The 16,899-nt window shown below is 43.4% G+C and overlaps 1 long non-coding RNA gene across 1 annotated transcript in view; it reads left to right on the forward strand.

The window, feature by feature from the left end:
• The first annotated feature begins 1,208 nt into the window (after positions 1-1,208).
• LOC118547543 (uncharacterized) overlaps positions 1,209-16,899 on the forward strand; it is a 381,044-nt gene continuing 365,353 nt past the window's right edge. The window contains exons 1-2 of the long non-coding RNA XR_013445302.1: positions 1,209-1,232; positions 5,688-5,936. This is a non-coding gene — a long non-coding RNA (uncharacterized LOC118547543). The remainder of the gene's footprint in view (positions 1,233-5,687; positions 5,937-16,899) is intronic.

A 16,899-nucleotide genomic window follows, 5' to 3' on the forward strand; every position in this document is an offset into this window, starting at 1 on the left:
TGCCTTGTTTAGCCACTGTTTGGGTTGGCATTCACCCACTCCAGATCTAGGTTATCTTTTTTGTTACGTTACATTCATATAGGGATCTTACTATATTTGATAGAATCTCAGAATGTGTCACCATCCAAGGGATTATGAGATAATAAATAAAAACACCGAGACAGCGTATTTGTCAAGCCCTGAGGTCACTGCCAAGTACAAAAGTACATAAGAGCAGATGCCCTATTTGATAGACTGTGTGGGGTCATGGTACTCATTTAAACACATGGGAAAATTTCAAAAAAAAAAAAATAAAACCTGTGGTGTCTGCTGGCTTTTAGATGTAGGTGGAAGCATTGAATGATCTTATATCGTCTGTTCCACTCAACTATCGAATCTTAATGCCATGTTGTAGGAAGGAGGAAACAATGCATATTTATTAGTTTATCAGGTGAAATTGCTGCTGGATCTAGTTTTATAGAATATTGATATTTCTCAAGAAGCACTTGTAGGAGCAACTTATTGGTTAAATGTGAAGAGGTGGTTTTAAAAATATTTAACAAGGAGTAAGGCGTGAGCACTGACCAATTAGAAGGGATATTCACTGGTCATAGTAACTGGCATGACCATGCTCATGCATATTTGTGTAGCAACCAAAGGATTCCTTATCCAGCAAGTTACCACTGAGGGCAAATATAATGTGATCCTGCTGGGATTCAGTATAGACCATGTACCCTGGAGTTATCTTCCTGTAGGAGTGAGAGAGCTGGGGTATTTATACTCACTTCCATCTGACATTGGTTGAAGGCTGCTTCCTGGACATTAATTCTCTGGTACTTCTGTCTGGCCATTCGAGTGGCAAAGTAGAGGAGGACTGGGGATGCCTTTATGCAAAGAAATGCTGGCGCTGGCAATTGGAAGTCAGGCTGCTGAGTATTGAAGGGGTCCGTGCCCAGGCATATGGACGGGGCACCAGCAACATCTGCCATGGTAGTTGGGGAGCATTTGAGGATGTTAGTGGGGCTGAAATGGGGATCATGAAATAGTTCTCCCTCCATGTTGGGCCCATCAATAGCAGTAAACTTCCTGAGATTGTTTGAAACAAATTGGTCCTCAGAATATGACTTATAAGTTAAATAAGATTAGGGAGATGGGGTATATAATAATAAAAATTGATGATGATGAGAATAATGTAAGTAGTTAATACTTATCTGTTTTCTCTTTTTCATAGGCATGGCGTCCCCATTTTCCAGGTGAGGAAATGAGATTTGGAGATGTCATATAGCCTACTGCTACCCAAGGACACGCAAGTGGGATGGTGGAGGCCAGCTTTGATTTCCGGCTTTTCTGAATCCGTAAAACTCCTGAAATGTGAACGGTTTAACACAAGCCCTTCCCTTTCCCTCTCGCAGCCTCATCCTTCTTTCCTTCCTTCCTTTCTCTTTCAGCATGTATTTGAGTGTGTACTATGCACTATTCTAAGCACCACACAGCAGAGAATCAAGTTTGGTCTTTTTTGGTGCAGAGAGTTGCCCGTCCCTCCCTTCCCCAGGTCCTCCCCTCACTTTTGTGGGGCCCCTGCACAAGTAAAAATGGAGGCTCACATACCACATCTAAATATTTAAAAGTTGTAAATCAAGCGGACAAACTGTTAAGTAAAATATGTTTCACCCTCCTGCCTTGACAAGTATACCTGCACAGAGGGCAGGTTTGAATCAAGACTATGTAGGCTCGGGGCGCCTGGGTGGCTCAGTCGGTTGAGCATCTGACTCTTGATTTCTGCTCAGGTCAAGATCTCAGGGAAATGAGATCGAGCCCCATGTCGGGCTCTGCGCTCAGCGTGGAGTCTGCTTGTGATTCTCTCTCTCTCTCTCTGCCCCCCCAATAAATATATAAAAAATTTAAAAAAAAGAAGACTATGTAGGCTCGTGCAGGAATGTGGTGGCTCAGGGCCTGGGGACTCACCTCTTTCCCTGGTGGCCCCACACTAGAGGCACAGGCCACACACATGTGTAGACTTCCCAGCCTGCACGTCCAAGTCCATCCCTGCAAACAGCCACCCTTCCACCACTTCTTGGGCTTAGGGGTGTGTGCCCTGGAGACGTGGTCGGCCCTGGAGAGAACCCACCCAGGAAGGCTCTGGAAGTAGGCTTGGGACCACTCAGGCAGGAAAGGGGCACAGCCAGGGGAGCGCCAGAAGTGTGAGGTCCAGAGAGCCCTCTTTCCTGGGAGAGGGGAGTGGTACTGCTCCTCTCTGTCCTCTTCTCTCTTCAGAGCTCATTCTCGAATGCTTTTTTTTTTTTTTTTGGCCTTCTGAGGATTTTTTTGGGAAAATGTGGAACTCCAGCACTCCACTCATTGAACAGAGGGACAAGGTCAGTTGAGGTGACAGATGGTAGATATTCTGGCAAGAGGAAGAACGGAATTGTGGAGAAAGAGGCAAAGGGCAGCTCTCTGGCCTGGACAGGCTTCTCCATGTTTGGCGGCTCTAGAATAGAGAGGGAGAGACAGGCTGCCTGGTGCTCTGTCTTAGGCTCTTGGTGGGTTCATCCAGACTTCTGGACATGGATGAGATTTCAGTATCAGCTCTTCAGTCCATCACTTCTCTAGCCATGACAACCCAAACTTCTGGACAAACTCCCAACGCACACACACATATGCCCGCTTGCCTCTACTGGGTCCTATTATCGTGGGGGAGTCAGCCAGAAGAATATCTGACCTGAAGAGCACATGCGCATGCTGCATGTGTCCCCCTCTCTCCCTTGGGGAAGATCGGTGGCTTCATATTTATGAGAATTAGGACTAACACCCATGCTAACACATTCAGTAAGTGATAAGAATCTTTATTAATTCCGTCAGTACTAATTGCATGTCTATCTAATGTTTGTGTTCCCCCTTCACGTGATTACTGTCTCCTGGGCACAGGTAACAGCCAGCAGGAGTGCCTCTTAGGGAATCAGCAGGAGATCCAGCATGGCTCTAGCTTATTTAGTATGCTGACTTCAACGTAGTGGGCGGTGACAGGAAGGACCTCACACCCAGGCTCATTGAACAAGAGTGCTGTGAGTGCCATGAGTCAACCCAGCCGATGAACTTAGCAGGGTGTTGCCACCATGGGGACTCCCTGGATGGAGATGAAATGGGAAATGGAGCTGGACCTCAGGGGGTCTGTGACTCTTGTGAGGACCTAAGTGGAGCTCAGGCAGCAGGGCCCTGCCAAGAGAGCACAGAGCTCTACCGACTTCAGCATCCAAGTCTTTACGGAGGATGCAGAGGACCCAGAGGATGGTACAGGGACCTGTGCATATGAATCATGTGGGTCAAGCCACCCCAAGTAAAGTAAACTCCAGGTAAAATAAACTCTTCATGCCACCACCAGGTAAAGTAAACTCTTCCTCGAGGGGCCACCTTGGAGAGAAATGGGAGAGTTGGGGGGGGGGCGGAAACTGCAAGATTGAAATATCTAGGAGACTGTGTAAATTATTGGATTGGATGATGTTTAATTTTCCATCCCTACATAGTATAGTGAAGGGTCAGGAAAAAGATTAGAGCAATTATAGAAAATATGAAGCTATATTTTCTTTTTATCACTAAATGTAGGGTAATTTTGAACTTGCTAAAATTGTCTTTGCCCTGCACCTGTTCACTGATGCTTGCACGCGTGGGGCGCACATGTGCGTGCTTGCGTGTGCACACACACCTCCACACACAGCACTTCTACAAGCTTTCCCTGCCACCACCTCCCCCCCAAGAGTCTATACCCACAAAAGCACTAATGAGAAACATAGACCTCACTGAGGATTTCAAGGAGAGATGGAGAAGATCTCATGGCATCCTCTCCAGCAAACAGGGTCATAATCCCCCTTCAATACTTGACTTCCGATCTGAGATGCACCTCTTTCAAATGTGAATATTTGATATCTCTGAATCAGAATCTGTCTTACTGTGATGGTGTGTCATAGTATAATATAAAATAATAAATATCATAGCCATTCTCATAGCGATACATAAAATAATGGCGGGTCTTACACTGGCACCTTCTCATATTTGATGAAATCCCTGTAGCTTTCTGCCTTGTCGTCCTTCCTCAACTGTGCCCAGAGGCTTACTCACTGAGGCACTCGCAGAGTGGTTCAAAACAGATTCTAGCATCAGACTGTTGCTCACTAGCTCCACCGTTCACTAACCAAGTGACCTTGGGCAACTTACTGAACCACTGTGGACATTTGTTTCCCCATCTATGAGATGGGAATAATATTACTGATTCCTTCTTAGGGTTGTTGTAAGAGTTAAATGAGTGATACATAGAGAGAGATTGGAGCAGTGCCAGGTAGAGGTAAACACTAGATAGTCTTAGAGTTATTACTCTTAGTCCCCTCCCGCGTGGGCCCAGCCTCCTGCTAAGCTGTTGCCTTTTACTTCCTAACTTATTTTATGAATAGTAGTTTGGTGACCACTGTTTGCTCTCTGAACAAACCTAGAGATCTTGTCTGTCCTCCCCAGCTGGCTTACTTAAATATTTCCTCCAAACAGATCTGTTTTCTCTTTCAAGGAATTCTGAGAGATAAAAATTACTGTATTTGAATCACTACTTCTGAGGCATCTATGGTAGGTGCAAGAGATGGTGGGATATGAGCCTGACTGGAGTGGAGTATGTTCATTGGGGAGCATTAGGGGATATGATGGGAAAGATAGGTTGAAGCCAGATGGCCCCTTAAAGGATCAGTAGGCTATTTCTTCAGCACATCTCCCCACATCCATCTTCTTATATTTCATCAAATATAAGAAGGCACTGACCAGCCCATATAGGGTAGAGTGGGCTTCCACACTCCCTTCAAAGCATTCCATAGGGACGGCGGCTGCTTTTTCCCTCATACAAGGCTGGCTCTAGAAGACAAGTTGGTGGATGGGAACTGAGAGAGTAATAGGGCTTAGGTCAGAAGTGGAGATTCAGAAACAAAATTTTATTTTATTTTTAAAAAGACTTTATTTATTTATTTGACAGAGAGAGAGAGCACAAGTAGGCAGAGTGGCAGGCAGAGAAGGAGGGAAAAGCAGGCTCCCCACTGAGCAAGGAGCCCAATGCGGGCCTCCATTCCAGGATCCCAGGATCATGACCTGAGCCAAAGGCAGATGCTTAACCGACTGAGCCACCCAGGCGTCCCCAGAAACAAAGTTTTAGATACAGAAGCCTTCGATAAATATAGACAAAGACAAAGAGACACCCAGCACATCTGTGTCCAAGGCGTGTCAGAGGCCTGAATGCTCTCATAAGATCTCCCAGACCCTCGGTGCCAGGGTTTGAAAGGCTGCAGCCCTGGTTTTCTCTTCAGTGAGGCTGGACGAGATAATCAACTCTAGCAAATGGGAAATTTCCCCTGTGTGGGATTAGCACTTTCAGCTCCAGAAATCAAACACACTGAAAGCAGAGTGTGTCTCGGCGCAGGGTGACCAACCGACCTCCACTGGTCAGTTCTCTACCCTGTTAGTTCATCTTGCTGGTGACCTTGTCTAGAACAAATAGCTTCTAGCTGGTCACCTCTGGAACAAAGGAATGTTGAATGGGGATTAAAAAAATATCTGGGGGGTTTCTTTTTGGGAGGGTTTAATGAGTCAATGCTTTATTTTATCATGAATGTTTATAACCAAACCTAAATGTGCGTGGGGTCTTGAATCTCCTCCCACAACTATTTCCTATTTGTTCCCAGAAAAATTCCAGTGCCAGATTTCGTCATAGCAACCAGAGGCAAATATCAAGACAGCAATAAGGAGCAAACTCAGGAAAGGGTTTCCCTCCAACGTGGCTTGAGTCTCTGTAGGGCACCCAGTATCTGCATGAAGCCCTTTGAGAACCGCAGTGCTGGCCCCACGGTTCCTCGTGGGGGAATCTAGCGGAGTCCAGCTTTGCCGACTTCCAGGACTCACCAGGAAATGCACCTCTCAGTTTGCCGGGCCAGGTACGGAAAGACTGACTTGCTAGCTCCTCAGGCTTTGTACCTGTTGTGTGTTGATCTTTACTTTTGTATGTCAAGTTTTCGCAATTAAATGTCTTGAATTATTATTCCATCATGCATTTCCTGTGAGGATTTTAATAAACAAGCATATGGTTTATGTCCTAAATTGTCGCCTCAAACGCTTTCTGGAAGAAGGCAGGGTGTGTATGAATAAGCAAACGAAACAAGACAGGAGAGGCTTCTACCACCTGCTCACAGTGTACCTTTGTTGTCGTGGCGGTGCTATGAGGTCAGACTCCTTGCCCGTAGGCAAAATCATCTCTAGTTTTGCCACAATGCAGCCTTCTTGCTGAAAGCACCTTTGAGTTTTGAATCAGTTTTATCAGCTGTTGGTTCCGAGTAGTGGTGTGTTGGCAGCTGTTTAAGCTGGCTCTCCGAAATAGAATCGCCTTGCTTTGTAGAGTGTGCTGATGTCTGTGGTGTAAATACTGCCCCCCTTGGCCAATTTCAAGCTGCTAAAGTTATCTTATGAATGAGGAACTGGAAAGAGATGCACACAGTTGACTCTGGGGAGCTGGCTGCACTGAGTACTGATTCTGTGGACTGCGCCGGGGCTTCTTAACCTTGGTACAATGACACTTTGGGCCGGATAATTCTTGGTTGTCGGTGGCTGTCCTGTGCATTGCAGGATATTTAGCAGCATCTCTGGCTTCTATCTATTAGAGGATAAAAGGAGCCCCTTTCCACCCCCAGTTATGACAAAAATGGCTCCAGACATTGCCAAATGTACCCCAAGGGGCCAAGTCAGCCCCCAGCTGTGGGCCCGTCTGCATAGATGGTGTTTAGAAGGTCCATTCAGCAGATCGTAGGCTTTTACCAACTTTCTCCGTGAACCATCCTTAACATGCACCTGAAGAGGTTCTCTCTTGGCATTTTGGATGTGATTTTTAAAAAAATCAGAGTATACTTCTTGAGGAGTCTTAAAAATAGTGATGTCATGAAGAATTAAGGCACCAAGACAAAGCGTGGTCACTAGGGGAGAATCAAGATGATTCCATGGACTGGATTCCAGAACAGAATAGGTATTTATAATGGACGATAGAGGTCCCCTGGTCCAGGCTTTACTTGGTATGGATGAGAAATGAGACTCAGAGGTGAAGAGTGACTTGTCCAAGGGCACAAAGCAAGCACAAAGTAGATGTGCTTGGGAGAGTCACTGGGTGATGTGGTAAATGCCTCTGTGACATATTGGGAATTGGGACTGATGCCATATTGCAGCTATGAGTGTTTTGTAGGCTTCACAATGTTAGGTTTTCATGGCCATATTTGACATCCTCTTGTCCCAAACCTCCCCCTGCCCCAAAATGTCTGCTCATGAAAACCACATTACAATGAGGGACTTCTGTTTCAGACAGAATGATTCCCATCAGCTTCAGAAGTGAGTATTTGGTTCAAATGTTCTACACAGGAGGGTCAGGCTGCTTGCCATTAGAGAACAAATGTTGAAGATTGTTCCTGATTTCTCTCTCCTTCCTTCCACATCTGCACTGGGCCCTCTCCTTGATGAAGTATCTCACACCATTCTCAAAGTGATTTAAGGAAAGGACATATGGGAGAAATGGACTTCCAGTAAAAACATTAAGACCACAAGATTAATGTGATAAGAACTGAGAAAGTCCTTCCTAGTTATAATTGAAAATGTGTTTTCAATGCACAGAGGTGCCCAGTCAGAAAGGGAGTATTGGGGAGAGATGATTTTCATCAGCGGAGTTCCTTGGCTTTGGAACTTCCAGTGAAATTAGGGCAATCATATACTAGGAAGTCCGTATGCTTCAAGTGCCAATAAATTGAGCTTAATGAGGACAGCAAGTCTGCCTTTATTAGGAGATTGAATAAAAGTGAAAGGAGTGCTTTGAATCACGGATCTTTAAAAACACATTGACATTTGAAAAGAATTAAGATTTGGTGATTGTGTATGGAATAATTCATCACTTGACTCCAGATTAGTTTTTTACAATATGATGTACTGGTTCTCGAGAAAATTTTCCATAACCAAAGTTTCCTGTCATCACCTCATGCATCTCACATTGGCCTTTGTCATACCCCCACTAGGTCCATGGTGATCATGCAAACCAACCCCATGGGGTTACCTTACACTGGTCCTCTGAGACTCTCTGGGCAACGTGGGCCATTTGGATTTTTACTTTCTTTTCCCAGAGGACAATTCAGCCTCAGCATCTGAATCTAAAAGGGTCAATAATACAGGAGTGTTAGCAGTGGGTTAGGGTAAGAGGAGGAGGTGTTTTGGGTTGTGGGCAGCATTGGATACAACTCTGCTCAGGGCTCTTTAGGCCACACAGCTCCCCCGGAAAGGCCTCATGGGTGATGGGAAATTTTTTTCTTTCTTTGGCATGGATTGTGAATTGATCTAATCTTGTTACTTTTTAAGAAGCTATCTATTCAGCAACTAGTGATTTTTTTTTTAAAAAAGCAGTTAACACTTTACTATATAGTCTTTTGGAAATATTTTATGCATTCATTGTCAGGAACTTTTCAAAAGGCTCATTATACATCTTGCCAGATTACTGTCCAGAGGAACATGCCAATATACACTCCTACCTACTATGGGAACACCTTGATTATTGTAATTAAAAAGTCAATATGTTGGGCAGTAATATCTCATTTTTTATTAGGATTAATATAACCCTAATGAGGTTGATTACCATTTGCATGTTAATTTTTTTTATTAGGACTTTATATTTTTAGACAAGTTTTAGGTTCACAAAAAAATGGACAGGCAGGTAGAGAGATTTCGCATACACCCCCATCCCAAAACATGCATAGCCTCCCCCATTGCCAACATCTCCTATTAGAGTGGTTATTTGTTACAACTGATGTACCTACATTGACACATCATCATCACCCAGGATCTATAGTTTACAGTTTGTTCTTGGTGTTGCATAATCTACAGATTTGGACAACTGTTTAATGACATGTACCCATCATTATGGTATCATACAGAGTATCTTCACTGCCATAAAAATTCTCTGTGCTCTGCATATTCATCTGTCTCTTTCCCTCCCAAACCCTGGCAACCACTGTTCTTTTATGATTTTTTTTTTCTCAAAGTGGAAAAGGTAGTAGCAATAGCTTTCAGTTCTAAGGAAAGGTCCTATTAACCTTCAAAAACCCTAAGAAGTAGGGGATGCAAAGTTGAGGAGAAAAGAGAGTAAAGAATTTGATCTATAGTATTTGCCCTTGAGCCAACATTTAACACTTCCAGAGCTTAACACTGCACTTTTGCAATGTTACCCAAGCTACAAGAGTATTACAAGAGATGTCAAGACATGAACAATCTTGGTCATTGGAAACAGCAGTTCAAAATAGCTGTCTTGCTAGACTATTCTTTCTAAAGATTCTGTTGTGCCAACTTCTTGTCTTTGTCATATGATCCTTCTTGGCTCTGCAACACAGATGTGAAAAGTGAAGAGAGCATACCTTTGGATTTCATTTCTAAAAGTGGAAAATATACAATGAACTCTGGGACTTTTAAAGTATTAATACTATTCCCCATATGTATTCTTAGCCATATGTAGAAATAAATAAGGATGGTGTGTACATGTACATGGCTTCTCACTATAAAATGGTTAAAACTGATGGGCTTCAAGCTGGGTTTTGGGGGTTGACTGGACCCATGGGCTAGGATCTGGTCCTCAGTTGTAGACTGAATTGCTTGCTTTAGTCCATTTGTTGAGAACTAAATCAAATGTTGGGGGAGCCAATCACCCCATCTATACCCATAAGCCTATTTTATTCATCAGAACAATTTACTGGATTTTGAGCCCCTTGGAGACAGAACTCATAGCTTATTTTGTAACCTCAGTGCCTAGCATAGTGCCAGGCATGTAATAGTTTCTTTTTTTTAAATTATCTTATAGCTTTATTGAAGTATAAGTGATGTAGGATCCACTGCACATTTTTTTTTGTAGTTTTTAATTTTATTATATTATGTTAGTCACCATACAATACATCATCAGTTTTTGATGTGGTGATCCACGATCCATTGTTTTCATATAACACCCAGTGCTCCATGCAGTACGTGCCCTCCTTAATACCCATCACCGGGCTAACCAATCCCCCCTCCCCCCTCCCCTCTAGAACCCTGTTTGTTTCTCAGGTCCGTAGTCTCTCATGGTTCATCTCTCCCTCCAATTCCCCCCCCCCATTTTTCCCTTCCTTCTCCTAATGTCCTCCATGTTATTCCTTATGTTCCACAAATAAGTGAAACCATATGATAATTGACTTTCTCTGCTTGACTTATTTCGCTTAGCATAATCTCCTCCAGTCCCATCTGTGTTGATGAAAAGTTGGGTATTCATCTTTTCTGATGGCTGAGTAATATTCCATTGTATATATGGACCACATCTTCTTTATCCATTCATCTGTTGAAGGGCATCTCGGCTCTTTCCACAGTTTGGCTATTGCGGACATTGCTGCTATGAACATTGGGGTGCATATGGCCCTTCTTTTCACTACATCTGTGTCTTTGGGGTAAATACCCAGTAGTGCAATTGCTGGGTCATAGGGTAGCTCTATTTTTAAATTTTTGAGGAACCTCCACACTGTTTTCCAAAGTGGCTGTACCAACTTGCATTCCCACCAACAGTGTAAGAGGGTTCCCCTTTCTCCACAACCTCTCCAACATTTGTTGTTTCTTTCCCTGTCCATTTTGGCCATTCTAACTGGTGTAAGGTGGTATCTCAGTGTGGTTTTGATTTGGATTTCCCTGATGGCTAATGATGATGAACATTTTTTCATGTGTCTGTTAGCCATTTGTATGTCTTCTTCAGAGAAGTGTCTGTTCATCTCTTCTGCCCACTTTTTGACTTGATTATTTGTTTTTTGGGTGTTGAGTTTGAGAAGTTCTTTATAGATTTTGGTTACCAGCCCTTTATCTGTAGTGTCATTTGCAAATATCTTCTCCCATTCTGTGGGTTGCCTCTTTGTTTTGTTGACTGTTTCCTTTGCTGTGCAGAAGCTTTTTATCTTGATAAAGTCCCAAAAGTTCATTTTTGCTTTTGTTTCACTAGCTTTTGGAGATGTATCTTGAAAGAAGTTGCTGTGGCCGATGTCAAAGAGGTTACTGCCTATGTTCTTCTCTAGGATTTTGATGGATTCCTGTCTCACATTGAGGTCTTTCATCCACTTTGAGTTTATCTTTGTGAGTGGTGTTAGAGAATGGTCGAGTTTCATTCTTCTGCATGTGGCTGTCCAATTTTCCCAGCACCATTTATTGAAGAGACTGTCCTTTTTCCATTGCATGTTTTTTCCTGCTTGTCAAAGATTATTTGACCATAGAGTTGAGGGTCCATATCTGGGTTCTCTATTCTGTTCCATTGGTCTATATGTCTGTTTTTGTGCCAGTACCATGCTGTCTTGGTGATCACTGATTTGTAATATAGCTTGAAATCGGGCAACATGATGCCCCCAGCTTTGTTTTTCTTTTTCAACATCTCCTTGGCGATTCGGGGTCTTTTCTGATTCCATACAAATTTTAGGATTGTTTGTTCCAGCACTTTGAAAAATGTCATTGGAATTTTGATCGGGATGGCATTGAAGGTATAGATTGCTCTGGGTAGCGTAGACATTTTAACAATGTTTATTCTTCCGATCCATGAGCATGGAATATTTTTCCATCTTTTTGTGTCTTCTTCAATTTCTTTCATGAGTGTTTTGTAGTTCCTAGAGTATAGATCCTTTACCTCTTTGGTTAGGTTTATTCTGAGGTATCTTATGGTTTTTGGTGCTATTGTAAATGGAATCGTTTCTTTAATTTCTCTTTCTACAGTTGCGTTGTTAGTGTATAAGAAAGCAACTGATTTCTGTGCATTGATTTTGTATCCTGCCACATTACTGAATTGCTGGATGAGTTCTAGTAATTTGGGGGTGGAGTCTTTTGGGTTTTCCACATAAAGTATCATGTTGTCTGCAAACAGAGAGAGTTTGACTTCTTCTTTGCCAATTTGAATACCTTTTATTTCTTTTTGTTGTCTGATTGCTGTTGCTAGGACTTCTAGTACTATGTTGAACAACAGTGGTGAGAGTGGGCACCCTTGATGTGTTCCTGATCTTAAGGGAAAGGCTCTCAGCTTTTCCCCATTGAGGATGATATTCACTGTGGGTTTTTCATAGATGGATTTTATGAGCTTGAGGAATGTTCCCTCTATCCCTATACTCTGGAGAGTTTTAATCAGGAAAGGATGTTGTATTTTGTCAAATGCTTTTTCTTGCATCAATTGAGAGGACCATATGGTTCTTCTCCCTCCTCTTATTAATGTGTTCTATCACATTGATTGATTTGCGAATGTTGAACCACCCTTACATCCCGGGGATAAATCCCACTTGGTCGTGGTGGATGATCCTTTTAATGTATTGTTGGAATCCTATTAGCTAGGATTTTGTTGAGGATTTTGGAATCCATATTCATCAGGGATATCAGTCTGAAATTTTCCTTTTTGATGGGGTCTTTGCCTGGTTTGGGAATTAAGGTAATGCTGGCCTCATAGAATGAGTTTGGAAGTTTTCCTTCTGTTTCTATTTTTTGAAACAGCTTCAGTAGAATAGGTATTATTTCTTCTTTGAATGTTTGGTAGAATTCCCCAGGGAATCCATCAGGCCCTGGACTCTTGTTTTTCGGGAGGTTTTTGATCACTGCTTCAATCTCGTTACTGGTTATTGGCCTATTCAGGTTGTCAATTTCTTCCTGTTTCAGTCTTGGCAGCTTATAGGTTTCCAGGAAGGCCTCCATTTCATCCAGATTGCTCAGTTTATTGGCATATAGTTGTTGATAATAATTTCTAATAATTGTTTCTATTTCCTTGGTGTTAGTCATGATCTCTCCCCTTTCATTCATAATTTTATTAATTTGGGTCCTTTCTCTCTTCTTTTGGATAAGTCTGGCCAGTGGTTTATCAATCTTATTAATTCTTTCAAAGAACCAGCTTCTAGTTTCATTGATCTGATCTACTGTGTTTCTGGTTTCTAATTCATTGATTTCTGCTCTAATTTTAATTATTTCTCTTCTAATGCGTGGCTTAGGCATCGTTTGTTGCTTTTTCTCTAGTTCTTTAAGGTGTAGAGTTAGTTGGTGAATTCGGGATTTTTCTATTTTTTTGAGTGAGGCTTGGATGGCTATGTATTTCCCCCTTAGGACTGCCTTTGCAGTATCCCATAGGTTTTGGACCGATGTGTTTTCGTTCTCATTGATTTCCATGAATTGTTTAAGTTCTTCTTTGATTTCTTGGTTGACCCAAACATTCTTGAGCAGAGTGGTCTTTAGCTTCCAAGTGTTTGAATTTCTGCCAAATTTTTTCTTGTGATTGAGTTCCAGTTTTAGAGCATTGTGGTCTGAGAATATGCAGGGAATAATCTCAATCTTTTGGTATCGGTTGAGACCTGATTTGTGACCCAGTATATGGTCTATTCTGGAGAAAGTTCCATGTGCGCTCAAGAAGAATGAGTATTCTGTTGTTTTAGGGTGGAATGTTCTGTAAATATCTATGAGGTCCATCTGGTCCAATGTATCATTCAAAGCTCTTGTTTCCTTGTTGATTTTCTGCTTAGATGATCTGTCCATTGCTGAGAGTGGAGTATTGAGTTCTCCTACAATTAACGTATTGTTATCAATATGACTCTTTATTTTGGTTAACAGTTGGCTTATGTAGATGGCTGCTCCCATGTTGGGGGCATAGATATTTACAATTGTTAGATCTTCTTGTTGGATAGACCCTTTAAGAATGATATAGTGTCCTTCTGTGTCTCTTACTACAGACTTTAGTTTAAAATCTAATTTGTCTGATATAAGAATTGCTACCCCAGCTTTCTTTTGAGGTCTGCTGGCATGGAAGATGGATCTCCATCCCTTCACTTTCAGTCTGGATGTATCTTTAGGTTCAAAATGAGTCTCTTGTAGACAGCATATGGATGGGTCCTGTCTTTTTATCCAATCTGCAACCCTGTGCCGTTTTATGGGAGCGTTTAGGCCATTCACGTTGAGAGTGATTATTGAAAGATATGAATTAATTGTCATCATGTTGCCTGTGAAGACATTGTTTTTATAGATTGTCCCTGTAAATTTCTGTTGTAGATCACTCTCGGGGTCTTTCTCCTTTTATAGAACCCCCCTTAATATTTCTTGCAGGGCCGGCTTAGTGGTCACATATTCTTTCAACTTCTGCCGGTCGTGGAAGCTCTGCATCTCTCCATCCATTCTAAATGAAAGCCTTGCCGGATAAAGTATTCTTGGCTGCATGTTTTTCTCATTTAGTACTCTGAATATGTCTTGCCAGGCCTTTCTGGCTTGCCAGGTCTCTGTGGATAGGTCTGACGTTATTCTGATGTTCCTCCCTCTGTACGTGAGGAATCTCTTCCCCCTAACTGCCCTTAAGATGGTTTCCTTGGTTCTAAGATTTGCAAGTTTTACTATTACATGCCGGGGTGTTGGCCTGTTTTCCTTGATCTTAGGAGGGGTCCTCTCTGCCTCTAGGACTCGAATGTTTGTTTTATTTCCCAGATTAGGGAAGTTCTCAGCTACGATTTGCTCAAATACATCTTCTAGCCCTCTCTCTCCACTCCCTCCGGGATTCCAATTATTCTGACATTGGGACGCCTCATGGTGTCACTTATTTCTCTGATTCTATTTTCATGGATTCTGAGTTGTTTTTCCCTGGCCTCCTCTTTTCCCTTTTTATCTATTATACTGTCTTCCAGATCGCTTATTCTCTCTTCTGTCTCAGTTACCCTAGCTGTTAGATTATCTAGATTGGATTGGATCTCATTGATAGCATTTTTAAATTCTGCCAATTCACCTTTTATTTCTGCCCTTAGAGACTCTATGTTGCCATTAATTGATTTCTCCCTTCTAGCCATTGTCTTCACAATTGCTAGCCTGAATTCCATCTCCGACATCTTGGTTATGTCTGCATCCATTTGTAAATCTGCAGCATAAGTCATAATCTCTGAGTCTTTTCTGTTTTGGGGGCTCCTCCTCCTAGTCATTCTGTTGATGGGTGTTTGAGGGAATGTATAGGGTCGAAATTATTGACCAGAACCCAAGCAAGATGCACCTGTTTTCTTGGGACCTTAGGGTTGCTGGCCTCTTGTTTTCCCAGCCTGTCTTCTGGGGGAGGGGCTTGCCGCGCTGTTACTCAGGCAACCCTGTTTGGGCGGAGTTGCCCTGCCCCCCTGTGGCAGGGGATGGGCTCAGTGGGAATCAGTCTTTGGGGCTTTTGTTCTCTGGCGCCCTTCCCTGGCGGCTTTCCGCGTCTCTTCCGCGAGTCAGAGCAGAAGAGACCGTTTCCAACCCTCTGCCTCAGAGCAGAGAGACCTCAGTCTGTCCTTCAGTGAGCTCTCCAGGCTACACTGTCTCTGTTTCTGTCCGTGCTGCTATAAACTGCAGCGGCCTGGGTTGTGCGCCCCTCCGCAGCGCTCCCAGTCCTGCCTCCAGGCCAGGGCACGTCTCTGCCCTTTGTGCTTCTAAAACCGCCAGCTGGTCCCAGTTCGCGCTCGCGACCCCGCCGCTTGGGGTCCTGTCCCGGGGACTGCAGTTCGCATGCGCGGGACTCCGCCGCTCTGGGTTCCCACCCTGGGGGTTGCAGTTCACAGGTGGGACACGGCGCACTGGGTTTCCGTCTCGGAGGCTGCAGTTCGTGTGTGCGCGACCGTCGCTCCGGGTTTCTGTCCGGACGGCTGCAGTTTGCGTGTGCGTGACCCCGCCGGTCTGGTTTTCCACCTGGGGGCTGCCCTAAAGTCCTTTCCCGACGCTACCGGTCTGCGAGTCTGTGCCCCGTCCCCAGCGCGCGAGGCTGACACTCACCAGCGGTGTAGGATCCCCACGGCCAGGCACCCTCCCGCCGCCGTTTATCCTCCGATATCTGCCTGCAGAATCACGGGTCTCCGCTTCGTAACTCAAAACCAACCGCCTGCGATATTCTGTTTGTAGAGATCCAGATCTTCTTACATCTCAGGCTGGTTTAGTGGGTGCTCAGAGTGGTCTGGTAGATATCCAGTTCAATTCCAGGGACCAGTTGAAATAGGGTCCCCTACTCCTCCGCCATCTTTCCCCTCCTCAACTGCACATTTTTAAAGTTTCCCATTTGATGAGTTTTGATATATATATACCCATGAAACCATCACCACAATCAAGATAATGGACATATCCATTGCTCCCAAAGCTTCCTTTGCAATTCTTCTTCCCTTCCTCTCACTGTTCCCAGACAACCAAGTTTTTGCTTTCCATCACTCTAGATTAGTTTGCATTTTCTAAAATTATATATATATGGAATCATATAACATGTACTCTATTTTCTGTGGTCTGGCTGTTTTTTAAATCAGCATAATCATTTCGAGATTCATTGATGTTGTTCCATATATTAATAATTTGATCCTTTTTATTGCTGAATAGTTTTCCATTGTATGAATCATAATAGGTACTTAACAAATGTTTGTGGCATTACATTGACTTGAAAATTAGTTTTTTTTTTTTTAAAGATTTTATTTATTTGACAGAGAGAGACACAGCGCGAGAGGGAACACAAGCAGGGGGAGTGGGAGGGAGAAGCAGGCTTCCCGCGGAGCAGGGAGCCCGATGTGGGGCTCGATCCCAGGACCCTGGGATCATGACCTGAGCCGAAGGCAGACGCTTAACGACTGAGCCACCCAGGCGCCCTGAAAATTAGTTTTTAAAAATATAATTGGGGGAAGAGTGGATAATGGGGATATCACTCTATTTTTGTTGACTAGGTCCATTTAGGAAGTTAAAATAGAAATCAGGAGGTGAGTTGGCATAGTAGAGACTTTTATTGTCATCCATTATCTGTTCTCCCTTCTTTCATAGTGATGGACTGCCTGATTTGGCTGGGTACAGAATTGTCTGGAAGAAAGACTACATTTCCCAGCCTTCTGTGCA

Source organism: Halichoerus grypus, chromosome 2 (genome assembly GCF_964656455.1).
Source record: "Halichoerus grypus chromosome 2, mHalGry1.hap1.1, whole genome shotgun sequence".
Taxonomy (NCBI): domain Eukaryota; kingdom Metazoa; phylum Chordata; class Mammalia; order Carnivora; family Phocidae; genus Halichoerus; species Halichoerus grypus.